Here is a 17,641-nt window from a genome sequence, read left to right as displayed (position 1 = left end):
ACATGATGCATCGCAACACATTCAGAGGTGTAGGGAAGGAAAACACATGATGCATAAAAACATTCAGTGGTGTAAAACAAGGCACATGATGCATAACAACACATTCAGAGGTGCAGGGAAACACAATTGCGCAAGAACTCACATAAGCCACCACCTGTGGCCGTCCCTAGGCCAACTGGCCTCTCATGGGCTCAAGCGCCCGTTGTCCACAGAGTCAGGGCAAGATTGCACAGGCTGCGCAATCTAGAGCGTAAAGCAACAGGGCACAACCTAAACGTTGCAGCTGCCCACTAAGTGCTGGGCAGCTGGGAAAAAGAACCTGGCACCGGCGTGCCTCTTGAGCCCTTTCTGGGCTCTGGACGATCAAGCAATGCCCCCGTTAGAGCCTCACAGGCTCAATAAACAAATGTGCCCCTCTAAATAACGTCGGAGCGGCCCACTGCCTTCCGGGGCCGCTCTGGTCATGGACGAAATGCCCCCGTCGTTGGAGCCCTCGCAGGCTCTGTAAATATGTTGGGGGCGACGTTGGAGCGGCCCGCTGCCTTTCGGGGCCGCTCTTATATGCACCCGCATGCCCCCGTAGGTTTAGAGCCTCCCTGGGCTCTTCTAAAAACAAGGAGTGCCTCGTTGCAGCCTCTCGGGGCTCGGGAACACTGCTTTCCGCGGAGTCCCACTCGGGGGACTCTCTAAAGACACCGCTGCCCCCCTGAGCCTTGCAGGCTCTGAAATAGCTGGGGGGGGGGTGCGTTGGAGCCTCGCAGGCTCCTTGAATCGGGTGGGCCCCGCTCGTGGGAGCGCTCGAGCGCTCAAACCAAGCACCCCAAGCTCCCGCTGGTCAGAGCCTTTGCCGGCTCGCGACCGGAACACTCCGCCCCCTCACTCACCGGGTTGATCCAGACCGGCGAGGATCCTCCTCGGGGGACTCGATCCGACGATCGGCCCAGTGCGGGGTAGGCTCCCGCCTGGGTCGCGGGGGTGCTGCTTCTTCTCCGGGCTGGCCCAGCGCGGGGTAGGCTCCCGCCTGGGTCTCGAGGGGGATACCAGACCAGCCACGAGTCTTCGGAAGGAGGCGGGGTAGGCTCCCGCCCTCCTACTTCCGGTTGTCCCGGAGTCCCGCCTGCAGCCTGCCTGACTTCCTGTGAGCCCGGCCGCGGCGGTGATTTCAAAACTCGGCAATAAGAGGGGTAGGCTCCCTCGTTACAGTGGATGTACGGCGGGGTGGGCACCCGCCTTGAAATAAACAAATAAGCGGGGTGGGCACCCGCCAACGAGCACGGCAAGGTCCCTGGCAGGGTGGGCACCTGCCAGGGGATTTCAGGATTGGCACCGCACGGGGGAAATGCCGGGTGGGCACCGGCTTGCAGCAATAAAGCGCTCCTAGCGCTAGGACAAATAAAAGCGCTTCCAATCACTTAGGGATGCAAATAAAGCGCTCCCAGCGCTTTAAGAAGGATAACAACAAAGTCCAGCAAAGTTCTCCCCTGCACACAGCAAGGCAGGGGTGGGGGGCAAGGCTGGACCCAGAGCCAGCTCACTGGACCTCCAGGCAGGGAGGTAGTCCAAGTGGCGGTCCTCTGGTCCAGCGGCAGCAGCAGCAGCCCCCCTCAGGTAAGATCCTGGCAGAGAACAGTTTCTGTGGGGACACAGCCCCATTTTTATACAGTAAAACCCTTTGTTCTTGGTTCAGGGTGAGGGGGAAAAGCAGTCGCAGCTGGTTGGGGAGCACCCTTGATGTGCTCAGCCCCTCACTCTATTCACTGGCAGGGCTAGGGTCATCAGTCGCACCACAGGGGGCGGAGCCAGCATTGTGTGGGGAAAACCCTGCCCTATTCAGGACCCATGTGTACTCCTCCCACCCATCTAGCTGCTGATCTCCCCATTCACCACTGGGTGACTCATCCTGACTCTGGGGAATCCCTAGCCCGTCACATGACCTCGACCAGCCAATCACGCGACAAGGCACACATTTTACACTGCACACCGAAGTGCCGACTTCTAGAAGTGGCACTTCCACACTAGGTACATGCACGCCGCACCCATCATCGCGCAGCATTCAATCCCACGAGTCCGCACATACCAAACTTGGGCCTGCACACCCCACGCATCAGGAACTACTAGGGACACATACATTCCCCATGCAGGCCTATCTCACCACATGCACTCAGAGCGCACACGCACTTTACCCTGGGACACAGGGAAAGTGCGCAGAAACCAAAAAATCGACACACCAAGTCACCAGTAAAAAGCAAAAAAAAAAGTTCAGGGGTGAACCTGCCAGAAGGGCCAAGTCCAACACAACCCCCTTCCAGCCAAAACGCAGGGCAGACCAATCACCACCGTGATGGACTTCCCTGCTTGGGGCGATAGAACACGGACGCGGGCCCGCAACTGCAGGGACACCCTCCGGTTCTACGCCACGGTGAACCCATGGAATTCTTTCTAACACCACTGTCTGGACCAACTGGGCTACCCCACTGGTACTCCCACGCTGTCCGCGGCCAAGACCAGGCCCTAGGCCACCCAGGTGCCCCTGGTCTTTGCCTAATCACAGAGTGGGGGGTAGTAACCCCTGGCACATAGTGGCCATTCTCCACTCTTCCTCTCTGCAAGACAGGACTAGACTGCCACTGGTTCTCCAGCCTAGGGTCTACACTCTCAGGCGGACCAGGAGTCTCAGGGAAGGCTCTCCTCCCCCTACCTCTTCTCCTAGGGTTCCTCCTCCTCTGGCGAGGGGTACACCTAGAACGCCATTCCAACCCAGGGTTTAACCCCTCAGGTTGTACCGGGGGCAGAGGTGGGCTCTCCCACCCTCTGCACCCCCTTCCAGAGCCCTGCTCCCTACCAACTGGGGCGGTACCTCTGGAAGAAGAACTGGTCGGGACGCTGGTTACGGACGTCCCACCCTTCAGGTCAGGCTGATCCCGAACCTGGCCTTCCAACCTCCAGCCTAGAACCTTTGGTGGAATAATTGCCTGGCACTCCAGGACTTCTGGGGATTTCCACTCCATCCCCCTGAGGCTATCAAATGACACATATGTCGAGCGACTGTCTGTCTGGCGCTGATCTCCCGTCCCCTGTCCACCTGACAGTGTGCGGAGATCCCCCAGAACAGAAGTGGTGCCACCCTGGTCACTACACGGGATCCTAGCCCAACTGGGTAGTCCCTGACCCACAGGCTCTTCCACTGGGGAACTCATCCCCCAATCACTCCTCACGCTGGACTCCTGTACCCTCCCTACCGGAGCGGTACTGCCAGACTCCAGAACCACAGGAGCCCTGGTTAAAGGTGCTCTAGGTCCTCTACTCACCAGGAGATCTTCCTCAAATGGGCTAACAGGAAAGCCTAGGTCCCCAACTTGGTGTTCCCTCATGAAACCATCCAAGTCCTGAGGCAGGGTTTTGTACGTCCGGGGACCCTCGGTCACCCTCTCACTCCTGCTCCACTGAGCCAGGCAGTGAGCCCCTACACCCTCCTCGCTATCCTGGGACCTAGCTGGGCTACACTGAGCCTCTTCCACCACGCTGGGCTGGAAGATACCTGACCCACTACTTTTGGAGTCACTCCCTAATGACTCTAGAGAACCTCTAGCCCTTTCCCAGCGCTCTGCTTCATCCGCAAGGTCAAATGGCTCAGACAATCCACACCCCAACAGGTGTTGGCGCAACCCCGGCACACAACAACTGAGCAGGTGTTCTTTGAGAACCAGATCAAACAGTTTATCAAAATCAGTTTCTGCGGGAATTCTTATCCAATCAGCCAGTGCATCCTCACATTTATCCACAAACTCCTCCCAAGACTGGTGAGACAGTTTCCTACTGCCCCTGAATTTCAACCTTAACTCCTCCTCCTGGGAAACAGGTACCAGACTGGGGGAACTGGGACTGGGATTTCCTACACTGGAATCTATCTGGCTGCTACCACTGGACTCAACCCTCCCTGGGGAGTCCAGAAAACTAAAACTGCGCGCAGGGGATAGTCTACCCTCAAGAGCTACTTTGCCTCTGGTGGAGGCCCTCTCAGCCTCCTCTACCCTCTCCCGCGCCAAGACCCACTCAGTCTCTCGCTGTTGCTTCCTGGCCTCCAGCTGCGCCATAGCCTGAGCATGCTCTAACCTGAGCTTCTCTAACGCCTGCTGGTGCTCCCTTTCTTTCCTCCTATCTTCCCACTCCTCTGGGGACAGGGAAAGGGATGAGGCGCTGCCTCCTACGCTGGACCCAGCAAGGGACGCCCTACCTATGGGGTCCTCACTCTCTACTGGCGTCCAGGTATTGTCATACTCTACCTCCTCTTCTGAATCTTCAGGGCTCCCCACAGACCCACCACCCTCCAGGTGTGAGGCCCGGGCCCTTTCCATACTGTGCTCAAGATCCCATGGACCCTTTTGCCATAGGACCAGGTGGTCCTGAAGTTCGTACAGAGTGTCGGACTCTCCCCCTGTAGAGGACCTTTCTAACTCCTGCCTCTGGCGCCAAGCTAGCTCATAGGGATCACAAGCAGGCTCCATTCTGGCGGACGTTATGGTGAAAAGATTATACAGGGAACCTAGGGGTCTGAGCTTAACACAGGGTACACAATTCACAAAAATATTCAGCAAGCTCTCTAACCCAGAGAACTCACACTCACTTGCCTAGTGCCACACACCATCCATCCACACACAACCCTCCCCTCGGACTGGTATGGCAGTTTCTACCACCCCTGATTCCTCAACCTGACCACCACGTGACACAGGTACCAACTCTGGGCGCAGGGCGGGGGACAAATGTACAGGACACTATTACGCTGCCACCACTGGATCCCACCCTCTGGTGAATCCAGAAACACAATGCACTAAGGGGGATGATCTACCCTCCCGAACTAGGGACACCTAACTCACAGTGCACAAAAACACATTTCCAAAGAAATGACAATTAAAAACAAACTTAGAACAACAATCCCTATACCATGTGATTTATCTAAATGCAGAGTTTTGTAGTGCAGCCAGTTGCTGCTGCGGTACAGCGCAAACGCAAGTCCAAATCCCACCGCTGATCACCAATGTTAGAAATGGGATTTCGGGTTGGCTAGGGCTTGCGCCAAAGCCAGGCAGAAACCACCACTCTAGTCAGGGCTGGGGAGTTACACGCCAAAGATAACCCCTGCTCACCCCCTTGGTAGCTTGGCACGAGCAGTCAGGCTTATCCCTGAGGCGATGTGTAAAGCGTTTGCGCGCGCACCCAGCAAAAACACCCAAGGCCCACCACAAAGGAAACTCCACACAAGGTATTATATAAAAATACTCTTTGTATTATACCAAAACACATTAGATAAGAACACACACTCTACAATGTGCCAACAGGCACGGGCAGAATTTACAAGGGATTATATGTACAGGGGACATGGCCACAGGGACCACTGTCAGGAATTAGCACTCTTAGAACATAGGAATAATACTGTAGTACAAAATAGGAAATGTAGCACACAACCAGTAACTACTGGTATCAGGTAAGTACCACCTACGCAACCCTAACCACCTTAGGAAAATGTTACGCAGGGAACTAGGACCTCACTAGCACCACCTGTACTAGGAGAAAACAAACAACCACCAAAGTATCACAATACCTGTAGGGGTAAACGCACATTACACATGATGCATCGCAACACATTCAGAGGTGTAGGGAAGGAAAACACATGATGCATAAAAACATTCAGTGGTGTAAAACAAGGCACATGACGCATAACAACACATTCAGAGGTGCAGGGAAACACAATTGCGCAAGAACTCACATAAGCCACCACCTGTGGCAGTCCTTAGGCCAACTGGCCTCTCATGGGCTCAAGCGCCCGTTGTCCACAGAGTCAGGGCAAGATTGCACAGGCTGCGCAATCTAGAGCGTAAAGCAACAGGGCACAACCTAAACGTTGCAGCTGCCCACTAAGTGCTGGGCAGCTGGGAAAAAGAACCTGGCACCGGCGTGCCTCTTGAGCCCTCTCTGGGCTCTGGACGATCAAGCAATGCCCCCGTTAGAGCCTCACAGGCTCAATAAACAAATGTGCCCCTCTAAATAACGTCGGAGCGGCCCACTGCCTTCCGGGGCCGCTCTGGTCATGGACGAAATGCCCCCGTCGTTGGAGCCCTCGCAGGCTCTGTAAATAAGTTGGGGGCGACGTTGGAGCGGCCCGCTGCCTTTCGGGGCCGCTCTTATATGCACCCGTTTGCCCCCGTAGGTTTAGAGCCTCCCTGGGCTCTTCTAAAAACAAGGAGTGCCTCGTTGGAGGCTCTCGGGGCTCGGGAACACTGCTTTCCGCGGAGTCCCACTCGGGGGACTCTCTAAAGACACCGCTGCCCCCCTGAGCCTTGCAGGCTCTGAAATAGCTGGGGGGGGGGGGCGCGTTGGAGCCTCGCAGGCTCCTTGAATCGGGTGGGCCCCGCTCGTGGGAGCGCTCGAGCGCTCAAACCAAGCACCCCAAGCTCCCGCTGGTCAGAGCCTTTGCCGGCTCGCGACCGGAACACTCCGCCCCCTCACTCACCGGGTTGATCCAGACCGGCGAGGATCCTCCTCGGGGGACTCGATCCGACGCTCGGCCCAGTGCGGGGTAGGCTCCCGCCTGGGTCGCGGGGGTGCTGCTTCTTCTCCGGGCTGGCCCAGCGCGGGGTAGGCTCCCGCCTGGGTCTCGAGGGGGATACCAGACCAGCCACGAGTCTTCGGAAGGAGGCGGGGTAGGCTCCCGCCCTCCTACTTCCGGTTGTCCCGGAGTCCCGCCTGCAGCCTGCCTGACTTCCTGTGAGCCCGGCCGCGGCGGTGATTTCAAAACTCGGCAATAAGAGGGGTAGGCTCCCTCGTTACAGTGGATGTACGGCGGGGTGGGCACCCGCCGTGAAATAAACAAATAAGCGGGGTGGGCACCCGCCAACGAGCACGGCAAGGTCCCTGGCAGGGTGGGCACCTGCCAGGGGATTTCAGGAATGGCACCGCACGGGGGAAATGCCGGGTGGGCACCGGCTTGCAGCAATAAAGCGCTCCTAGCGCTAGGACAAATAAAAGCGCTTCCAGGCACTTAGGGATGCAAATAAAGCGCTCCCAGCGCTTTAAGAAGGATAACAACAAAGTCCACCAAAGTTCTCCCCTGCACACAGCAAGGCAGGGGTGGGGGGCAAGGCTGGACCCAGAGCCAGCTCACTGGGCCTCCAGGCAGGGAGGTAGTCCAAGTGGCGGTCCTCTGGTCCAGCGGCAGCAGCAGCAGCCCCCCTCAGGTAAGATCCTGGCAGAGAACAGTTTCTGTGGGGACACAGCCCCATTTTTATACAGTAAAACCCTTTGTTCTTGGTTCAGGGTGAGGGGGAAAAACAGTCGCAGCTGGTTGGGGAGCACCCTTGATGTGCTCAGCCCCTGACTCTATTCACTGGCAGGACTAGGGTCGTCAGTCGCACCACAGGGGGCGGAGCCAGCATTGTGTGGGGAAAACCCTGCCCTATTCAGGACCCAGGTGTACTCCTCCCACCCATCTAGCTGCTGATCTCCCCATTCACCACTGGGTGACTCATCCTGACTCTGGGGAATCCCTAGCCCATCACATGACCTCGACCAGCCAATCACGCGACAAGGCACACATTTTACACTGCACACCGAAGTGCCCACTTCTAGAAGTGACACTTCCACACTAGGTACATGCACGCCGCACCCATCATCGCGCAGCATTCAATCCCACGAGTCCGCACATACCAAACTCGGGCCTGCACACCCCACGCATCAGGAACTACTAGGGACACATACATTCCCCATGCATTCCTATGGGAGGGCAGGCCTATCTCACCACATGCACTCAGAGCGCGCACGCACTTTACCCTGGGACACAGGGAAAGTGCGCAGAAACCAAAAAATCGCCACACCAAGTCACCAGTAAAAAGCAAAAAAAAAGTTCAGGGGTGAACCTGCCAGAAGGGCCAAGTCCAACACAGTGGTGTTCAGGAAGTGTAGGGGGTTGTGCAGGCGGTGGTGTTTCAGGGTTTAGGGCAGTGCAGTGGTGTTTGGGCAGTGTAGGGGGTCTTGCTGGGGGTGGTGTTTCAGGAACAGCGCAGTGCATTGGTTTTTGAGCAGTGTAGGGGGTCTTCATGGGGGTGGTGTTTCAGGGTTTAGGGCAGAGCAGTGGTGTTCAGGCAGTGTAGGGGGTTGAGCTGGGTGTGGTGTTTCAGGGTTTAGGGCAGTGCAGTGGGGTTCAGGCAGTGTAGGGGGTCGTTCTGCGGCTGGTATTTTAGGGTTTAGGTCAGTGCAGTGGTGTTCTGGCAGTGTTGAGGGAAGTGCTGGAGCTGGTGTTTTATGGTTTAGGGAAGTGCAGTTGTGTTTGGGCAGTATAGGGGGTCTTGCTGGGGGTGGTGTTTTAGGATTTAGGGTAGTGCAGTGGTGTTCGGATAGTGTAGGGGATCGTGCTGGGGCTGGTGTTTCAGAGTTTACGGCAGTGCAGTGGTGTTCAGGCAGAGTAGGGGGTCGTGTTGGGGCTGGTGTTTCAGGGTTTAGGCCAGTTCAGTGGTGTTCAGGAAGTGTAGGGGGTTGTGCAGGGGGTTGTGTTTCAGGGTTTAGGGCTGTGCAGTGGTGTTTGGGCAGTGTAGGGGGTCTTGCTGGGGGTGGTGTTTCAGGAACAGGGCAGTGCATTGGTTTTTGAGCTGTGTAGGGGGTCTTCATGGGGGTGGTGTTTCAGGGTTTAGGGCAGTGCAGTGGTGTTCGGGCAGTGTAGGCAGTCTTGTAGGGTGTGGTGTTTCAGGGTTTAGGGCACTGTTGTTCGGGCAGTGTAGGGGGTCTTGCTGGGGGTGGTGTTTCAGGGTTTAGGGCAGTGGTGCAGAGCTGCTCGTGCAGTGTAGGGGGTCTTGCAGGGGGTTGTGTTTCAGGGTTTAAGGCAGTGGTGTTTGGGCAGTGTAGGGGGTCTTTCTGTGGTTGGTGTTTCAGGGTTTAGGGCAGTGGTGTTCAGGCAGTGTATGGGGTCTTGCTGGGGTGGTGTTTCAGGGTTGAGGGCAGTGCAGTGGTGTTCAGGCAGTATAGGGGATCGTGCTGGGGCTGGTGTTTCAGGCTTTAGTGATGAATACAAGCCCCAGCTAGGCCCGCAGGACACAAGGGTTCGCTCTCCTGCAATGGAATCTATAAGGAAGTTGGCACGGAAACTGCAAAGTTTATTAACCCTTAAGGGTGGTCCTACAATCCATACAACACCCTTCAGTATTGCATAGAGTAGCACAAAGGACTTGCGTACACGCTCCCCTTTTATACACAACAGAGGGGCTCATAAGTGGGTGGATACAACATAGAGCGAAATTCATTACCTTTTAAGGACATTTTCAATACAAGATCAATATGTGGGCGGAGTCAACAATTTCCTGGGCCCGCGAAAACATGGTCAAGCAAGGACTAACTGATAACAGATGTGGTCAAGCCTGGGCGTGCGCCAGACGGACAAAGGAACTATTTATAGACTGTTACTAGGCAGATTGCAAGAGCAACTAACACGAAGATAGGACTCTTCTCGTGTTGGGCACGTGGAGACATGACAATACAAAATGGAGTCCAGACTTTAGTCAACATAACGAAAGAGACATGTTCTAAGGAAGGAGAATTCATGTCTTTAGTAAATGCTTAATCACATCGTGGTTTCAATTTACAACAGACAACCCTTTCAGCATTTACTGAAGACATCCGGTTTGTTAGGATAATCATCATATATGTCAATTGTCATCATTTCTTCTACTTCTTTAGCTAAATGTTTCTGATAAGTGACATCGGCAATAGCTTTCTTATCGGGAATACAGAATGATACACATAAGGAACAGAGCAAGGGACCACATTGGACACAAATGCAACAAGAGAACAGAACTGCTACAATAATACAGAGACCAGTTAAAACCTTCCACCCCCAAGCAGTGATCAATGCCCAAAACCATCCAGAAAAGGACCAAGTGCCGTTTTCTGTATGGATTTCAGCTGCAATTTTATGCAACCTGTTGATAGCATTATAAACTGATGGCGTGTGGTCAGGGATAAACACACAACAACTACTTCCGATAATTTTACAAGCTCCACCTCGGTCGGCTAACATAACATCTAGCACCATACGATTCTGCAATGCAACAATTCTAGTAATCTGTAATTCTTCCGTAAGATTCCCAAGAGCAGCAGCGGTTTGGTTTGTCACAGCCTCTACCACTCTTGTTAACCTTCGAACTTTCCTACTATTTAGGGCAGCTCCAACGAAGAAAAACAATCCTAAATTAAAATCAATATACTGCTGCAGACTAGTGTCAGTCTGATCCACATCATCAATTGATAGAGTACGTTTATACCTATTTACTGTCACATTATTTAACAACTTCAAATCCTTATGATAGGATGCAGGTGCCAAGAATACAGGGGGCAATAGAAATGCTACATAACATACTCCAGACCAACCGGCTGGCAAACGGTAATAACCTTTATTTCCACATACGAAGTATGTATTATGGGATGCTAAAAAGGTACTGTTATTCAACCCGTCGATGTTTAATATGGTAATGCAATCACTAACACCAACAGGAATATAACCCACACTCTGGACACACAGGTCCGCTTGAGCTTGTGCCACTTGAATCACAAATCTATCTTTTCCCACAGTGTCTCCGGTGTTCGTGAAAATATAGGGAATCGATTCATTGTCTGGTCGATACTCTTCCCATTCCCAAATTGTCCCATTCGCTTGCGGATATCCATCTTTATCCTGATGACATTCTTTATTGAGTCTGAAGAGTAATCGTCCCACTGTGGGTTTCCGGGTGGCAAAAAGCAAAGTGTACCATGCTCTACAAGAGCCATTATGAGAGAAAGGAAGAGGTATGAATGGCGTTCCTCCTTTCTTCTGGTGAGCTGGCATCATACCACATATCCAACAGTTCGTAGCATTCGTGGCAACGTTGGTATGATGCAACATCTGGATGAAAGTGTTATTCAAATAAGACTGACGATGCTTCAATTCTTGATACGGAAGGGTATAGAAGTAGTGCTCCTCAGGCACGGGAGTAGTCAACACAAGTAACTTTCGAGCAAGAGTCACATCCTCCACAAACCATGTGGTTATCCCAACAATAGCTACTGTGAGCATAAAACCTGTTGCACAAAGGATTTTCTTTTTCTCCATGTTAGAAATAAGAATCAATATCTTCCTGAAACTAAAAGGTTTGTCAGAACTCTTCCCCTTAGGCAGCGGTCGATTTCTTCACCAGCGGGCCAAGACGGGTGTCGCTACACTAATGCAGGGCTGATCCCCCCCCCTTGCCTCATTGGCTCTCCGTTTCACTAACCCAAGGGCCGTTCTGACAACATGTCCCGGTACTAAAGAATTCACTTCCTTGGCCTGAGGTGATATCGCTTTCCTCCAGGAGTCGCGTGGTCCGGGAAGAGCTCCTCAGTGTCGTGCGGTTCCCCAGCACGGCCTTTCTCTGCAGCCAGAATTTCTCGTTGATCGGTCAATACAGCAGACTCCACCAATCCGGGCGGTACTTTGCGGCAGTGCAGGGAATGGATCCAGTTCTTTCTGTTGGAAACTCGCACAGCCGACCTCGTTGCAAGTAGAACCTGCTCAGGACCAACCCATCTCGGCTCCAAGCTGTTCGTCCTGTCAAAGATCTTCACCATGACATAGTCGCCAGGCCGGAGACTATGTCCTTCACCGGTGGACCGATCAGGGAGCGCCTCCCGGACCTGTTGATGAATAGAAACCAAGTTATCCGTTAACTGCGCCAGATAATCATTCATCATTACACAAGGTACATCATACACAGTCTTAGGTTTTGGTGGACCCCAAATATTCATTGGGCGCCCAAAGACAATCTCGTACGGTGTAAGACCGGTTCGAGAGTGCGGTACCGATCTAATTGACAATAACGCCAGCGGTAAAGCATCTGGCCAAGTCAAAGACGTCGAAGCTTGGATTTTAGCGATCTTGAGCTTCAGTGTACCATTATACTTCTCGACTAGTCCCGCAGATTGAGGGTGAAACACTGCGTGAAACTTCTGGGTGATGCCCAGACCCTTCAAAACATACTTTATAACATCCGCTATAAAGTGGGGTCCGTTATCACTCCACAGAAGTCTACAAACGCCATATCGAGGGAAGAACTCCTTCAACAGCATCTTGGCGGTAGTCATTGCAGTATTGTCTTTCGTAGGGTATGCCTCAACCCATTTACTAAAGGCACAAACCACTACTAGAAGATACTTCAAATTGTTAGAGCGCTCAAGCTGGATGTAATCCATCTGCAAAACCTCAAAGGGTGCAGTAGGTGTTACAAATCCTCCTGCTGGAGTTCGAGTACCCTTTCCTGGGTTGTACCTCAGGCAGATCATACAGGTCTGCACCACCCTCTTTGCCGTGCTAGCAATCTCTGGATGCTCCCAGACTTGGGTAAGCAATTTTACAATTGCGGAAGCTCCAACATGTGCTAGCCCATGTGCCATCAGAACCATAGGTTGTACAAAAGCCGTGGGTAGCTTCCATCTATCCATCTGCTTATTTCTCCAGCAACCCTCATCATCCAATTCTCCCTCACTGGACCATTGCTCCCGTTCTTTATCAGAAGCGGTCCTCTGTATTTCTCGCACTTCTTCCTTCGCATCGTGCCATCTTTCTACTTGCGACTTCACTACATACATGGCAGTAGCACCGGGCTGCATCGCAGTCTCCCGTGCCACCCGGTCTGCTAACGCATTCCCTTCTCCAACTTTATCGACTACTTTCCTATGGGCGCTACATTTAACGATGGCAATTTTCTTCGGATATGTCAATGCAGTTAAAAGATTGTGAACTAACTCCCCATGCATTATTTGTACTCCATGTGACGTTAAAAACCCTCTCTCCTTCCAGAGCAGGCCGAAATCGTGCTCTACTCCGAAGGCATACCGGCTATCTGTATAAACATTCACACACAATCCTATACTGAGCTCACATGCTCGTGTTAATGCTATCAGTTCCGCTGCTTGAGCTGATTTCTGTGGTATGCGTGCTGTCTCCACTATTGTTTGCAATGTGGTAATTGCATACGCTGCTGAAGTCGTACCATCTGGTAGCTTCAGGCATGACCCGTCCACCCACAGTTCTCCATCCACATCTGGAAAGGGCGTATCCTGGAGATCAATACGACCCTTTGTTTGTTCCTCAGTCACAAGAATACAATCATGTGCTTTCTGTGCTTCAGACTGAATCTCGGGGTATGGCAACAATGTGGCCGGATTTAACGTTACGCACCTCTTTAACGTAATATGAGGAGCCAAGAGCGTCAGCTCATATCCCGTTAAACGGGCGCTGGTCAAATGCTGCGTCTTTGTCTGATTAAGCAGGGCATCAACAGCATGGGGGACTAATACCAACAGCTTATGAGATAACACAATTCCCTCGCTTTGGCGTATTGACACAGCTGTCGCCGCAACCGAACGAAAACAACCAGGCAATGCTCGGGCAACAGGGTCAAGTACAGCCGAAAAATATGCACAAGGGCGCTGCTTGTCGCAGTGCATCTGCACTAAAACTGATAATGCACATCCATCTTTCTCATGCACATACAGCGAAAAAGGTTTTGTATAATCAGGAGTCCCTAACACTGGTGCTGAACAAAGGGCCTGTCGCAATTTCTGGAAGGCAGTGTCACACTCACTTGACCAAGGAAGCGGAATAGGTGTGTCTTTTGTCAAAAGGGCTAACAATGGCTTGGCTATGTGTGAAAACCCTAGTATCCATTGCCTACAAAAAGAAACAAGACCCAAAAATGCACGCACGTCCTTCTGCGTGGACGGCGTCGGCGTGTCCAGAATTACTTGGACACGATCTGGTGTGAGTGCACGCCCCTCCTTAGACAAAAGGTGACCCAGATAAGTCACCTTTGGTCTACAGAACTGCAATTTCTTCCGAGATACTTTGTGATTGTGGGATGCCAAAAAGGAAAGCAAGGACAACGTACTCGTTTCACACAACTCCGGAGTGTCGGCCGCCAGCAAGATGTCATCGACATATTGAATGAGGGCGACACCCTCGGGCAGAACAAAGGAGTCCAATTGTCTTTTCAAAGCTTGACTGTAAATGCTAGGGCTTTCCGTGTAGCCCTGAGGGATTCTACAAAAGCGATAAGACCTATTATTTAGAGTGAAACCAAAAAGGTATCGGCTATCGGGATGAATAGGAATCGAAAAGAAGGCATTTTTCAAATCAATAACTGAAAACGTGGTCGCCGTAGGCGGGACCAAATTAAGCAACGTCGTGATATCAGAAACCACTGGGTACTGAGGTATCACGATCTTGTTTACTTCTCTCAAATCAATTATAAACCGATAGACTTTAGCATCCGTATCCTTTTTCAAAATGGGTAGAATCGGGCTATTACAGACATTGTAGGGAACTTCCTCCACTACTCCCACCTTAATCAAATCCTGCACAATCTGTATAAGGGCCTCCTCCCCCTCCTGGGAAATACGATACTGCGGGAGGCGTGGTAACATTGCCCCCTCCTTGACACTAATATGGACAGGCGGAATCACCATCCGTCCCACATCAGTATCCGAAGTGGCCCACAAAGCACGAGGGAGGGTAGCTAACACAGCATCCTCTGCAACCACACACATCCGTTCAGACCGAGGGTAATTGTCATTTAATATCACCCGCACTCCAGCAGGGGAGCAGCGGATCGTAGCTCTGAAGTGTTTTAACATATCAAGGCCCATAATGTTGTCCGGCGTGTTCGGGGCAAGCAAAAACGGACAGGGTGCAGAAAAAGAATCAACCTGAAATATGAGGGGCCGCGAAAGAGGGCTTCGGGAGAGTGTACCGTCAAACCCTACCGATGTAACCATTAAGCCAGATGGGGGAGCCCTCGGAACCAATTGTTTAGACAGCGCACTACGAGTCGCTCCTGTATCCACTAGGAACTGGTCAGTAGAACCCAAAACCTCAGCTGATACGTAAGGACCATTCTGATCAACCGGCACCTCAACTGATTCTAACCCCCATCCAACGCATTCCTATGCATGCTGAGAATCATGGTACCCAGAGCGGTCAATCCCCGACACTTGATACTGGTTTTGTCGATCGAAAACATTAGGCCTATCTCGTTGCTGCCCGGCAGGGTCAAAACGAGCGTGATCGTTAGAATTCCCTCTAAAATTCGAGAAACCCCCTCTACCTCTCGGGCCACCCTGATTGTGTCCCTGACGCGAAGCATGCAACGCCGGGCAATCTCTGGCCCAGTGTCCCGATTGCTTACAATACGCACATTGATTCCTGTTCAAATCAGATCGGCCCGAGGGAGGACCATAAAATCCTCCCCTACCTCTATTGACACCCCGACGGGGCGGACCATATACTTGCGCTAACATCACCTTCGTTTTTAAATCCTTCGATTTCTTCTCCTCCTGTCCCTTCGCTTCTTGCTCCTGGCGCTCATAATACTGAGCTATAGTCAGGAGGGCTGTCGGGGTCGCAGTGGACCAAGAACTTTCACTCGCTTTTAGGTGGGCTGCGATCGCCGGTAGTAAATTCGCCACATATTTATCAGCAAAGAGGTGTCGACCCGTATCATCCGTAAGTGACTGACCACTAAAATCATGAAACGTCTCCTCAAAGCGCGTAAAGAAATCTGCAACTGATTCGTCAACTTTCTGCTTACACGAGGCTAGCATATTCCAGTCAATCTTTTTAGGGGGGATGATTGTCTTCAACTTAGTCAGAATAGCAGCAGGGAGATCTAAGATAAGCTGAGGCGGTTTCTGCGCGGGCTTCCTCTCCCTATCCTCATCCTCAAGCTCAGACCACCGAGCTTTAAAAGCAGCAACATCGTCCACCTTCCGCACAGATCGCCACATATCTGGTGGTAAAATAAGCCCAAAGAACAGATCTATATCTGCTAAGGTCATAGTACAAGAATTCAGGGCCCCCTCCACTTCTTCGTAGAAGGCCGCTGGATTCTTGCGGGGATCAGGCAATGCATTTTTTAATGCCATGACATCAGCCCTATGCCAAGGAGTATAAACCCAATTGTACACAAAATATCCCTTAGCATCGGCGGAGGTAATATCCGAACTAGTCCCCGCTCCTTTAGGAGGAACATACAAAGGTGCCGCCTCTCGCATTGGTTTAGCATGCACTAGGTTGCTCTTATCTGACTGGGAGGTGGATGAGTGGCCATCTCCGGTATGCGAATCCGACTGCTTCTCCTCCTCAGCTTGTTGGCGCGCTTTCTCTTTAAGGTCCCTCACCGCGTCCCGCAATGCAAACAGCCGCCGAACCGCATCAGGCGCCTTAGAGGGAAAGAAAACACCATTACGCAATGCTTTAGCATCTGATACCACATCATCAGGCTCAAAAACGCTGGAATATTTCCGGAAAGCAGCAATCACTTCATCAGAAAAGTGGCCCAAAAAATACAACTTCTCTCTATCCTGCCACAGCTCCCAGGAATTCAACAACTCAGCAAGGGATAACTTGCCCTTAAGTGCACGATAGGAAACTTGCCGAAGCTCACCCATTCGGTCAGCCGATAACATGGACCGCGTGTCTACCTTACCCGACACCGATCCAGAATCCGGTGGCCTCGGGGCAGACGCGCCAACATAAGGGGGCGGAGAACGATCTAATAAATAAAAATCATCGTCAGGATTATTAAGGACAGGATTAAGTGACTGACGGACAGCATATTGACCCAAGACTTGCAACCTACGCTCTTTCTCTTGTCTCTCCGTCTGTTCTCTTTCCTCCCGACGCTTCGCTTCCTGTGCTCGCACATGATCATTCTTCCGTTGCTCTTTATCAAACAACGCTTTCTCACGTTTCTCTCGCTCACGCACTTCCTTCACCCATAATCGCACACATTCAAACATGTCTTGACGAGCACGCCGCTTACACATACACTGTTCCACATACTCAATCTTACGCATATCAAACGATCCATACAAAGGCCATCGTAACTCAGGATCCTTCTTGGTGTATTTCCTCCATATCGTGCTGTACATTATAGAGGAAAGACCATGCTTCACATACATATCCCTATTAGGAGTCCCCTCTGGGGGGGCTGGAGCAGATTCCTCGAGGTTTAACCGGTTTCCAAAACAGCAGCACCACTTACGGAGTGCGCTAAAAGCAGGCATGCTCAAAAATAATGCAAAATATGCAGTATTATCAGAAATGGCACTTAAACGTTGTGCCGTTCAAAGTTACACAGTTCCGGAGAAATATCTCCACGTTACCTGCCTATATGTGTTGCAACGCATATATTCTCACAATAGCCAATACAAGATATGACCGGTCATCACAAATCAAACTCAAATAGCCAACCCAGGCTTAAAAAACTCAGAGCAAGAACCGTACAACGGTTCTTACCAATCAAGAGTCCAGATTCCAACTGCCAAGCTCCAAAATTCGCCCAAACGGCTGTCACGGCAGGACCGACAGAAGAGGTCTCAGTCGAGGACCGGCGCCACCCAGATGGTCAGCTCGGAAGGGAAGGAAGAAAAACCTCGGGATGCCAGGACTAAAGTGCCTCTGGCAGTGATCACATCCCCGGCCAAATTCCTCACCTTCGTCGCGACCAATCCTTCGAGCATCCGAGTCGCCGATGAGCCCCACGTGGGGCGCCAATTGATGAATACAGGCCCCAGCTAGGCCCGC

At 52.1% G+C, this 17,641-nt stretch overlaps 1 protein-coding gene across 1 annotated transcript in view; it reads right to left on the bottom strand.

Annotated features, from left to right (window-relative positions):
* Positions 1-17,641, bottom strand: part of LOC146788754 (vomeronasal type-2 receptor 26-like) — a 789,631-nt gene that overhangs the window by 537,109 nt on the left and 234,881 nt on the right. The window lies entirely within an intron of this gene.

This window comes from Triturus cristatus, chromosome 10 (assembly GCF_964204655.1).
Source record: "Triturus cristatus chromosome 10, aTriCri1.1, whole genome shotgun sequence".
In the NCBI taxonomy this organism is placed as follows: Eukaryota; Metazoa; Chordata; class Amphibia; order Caudata; family Salamandridae; genus Triturus; species Triturus cristatus.
The sequence above is the reverse complement of the archived record's forward strand: the minus strand, read 5'-3'. Positions and strand labels throughout refer to the sequence as shown.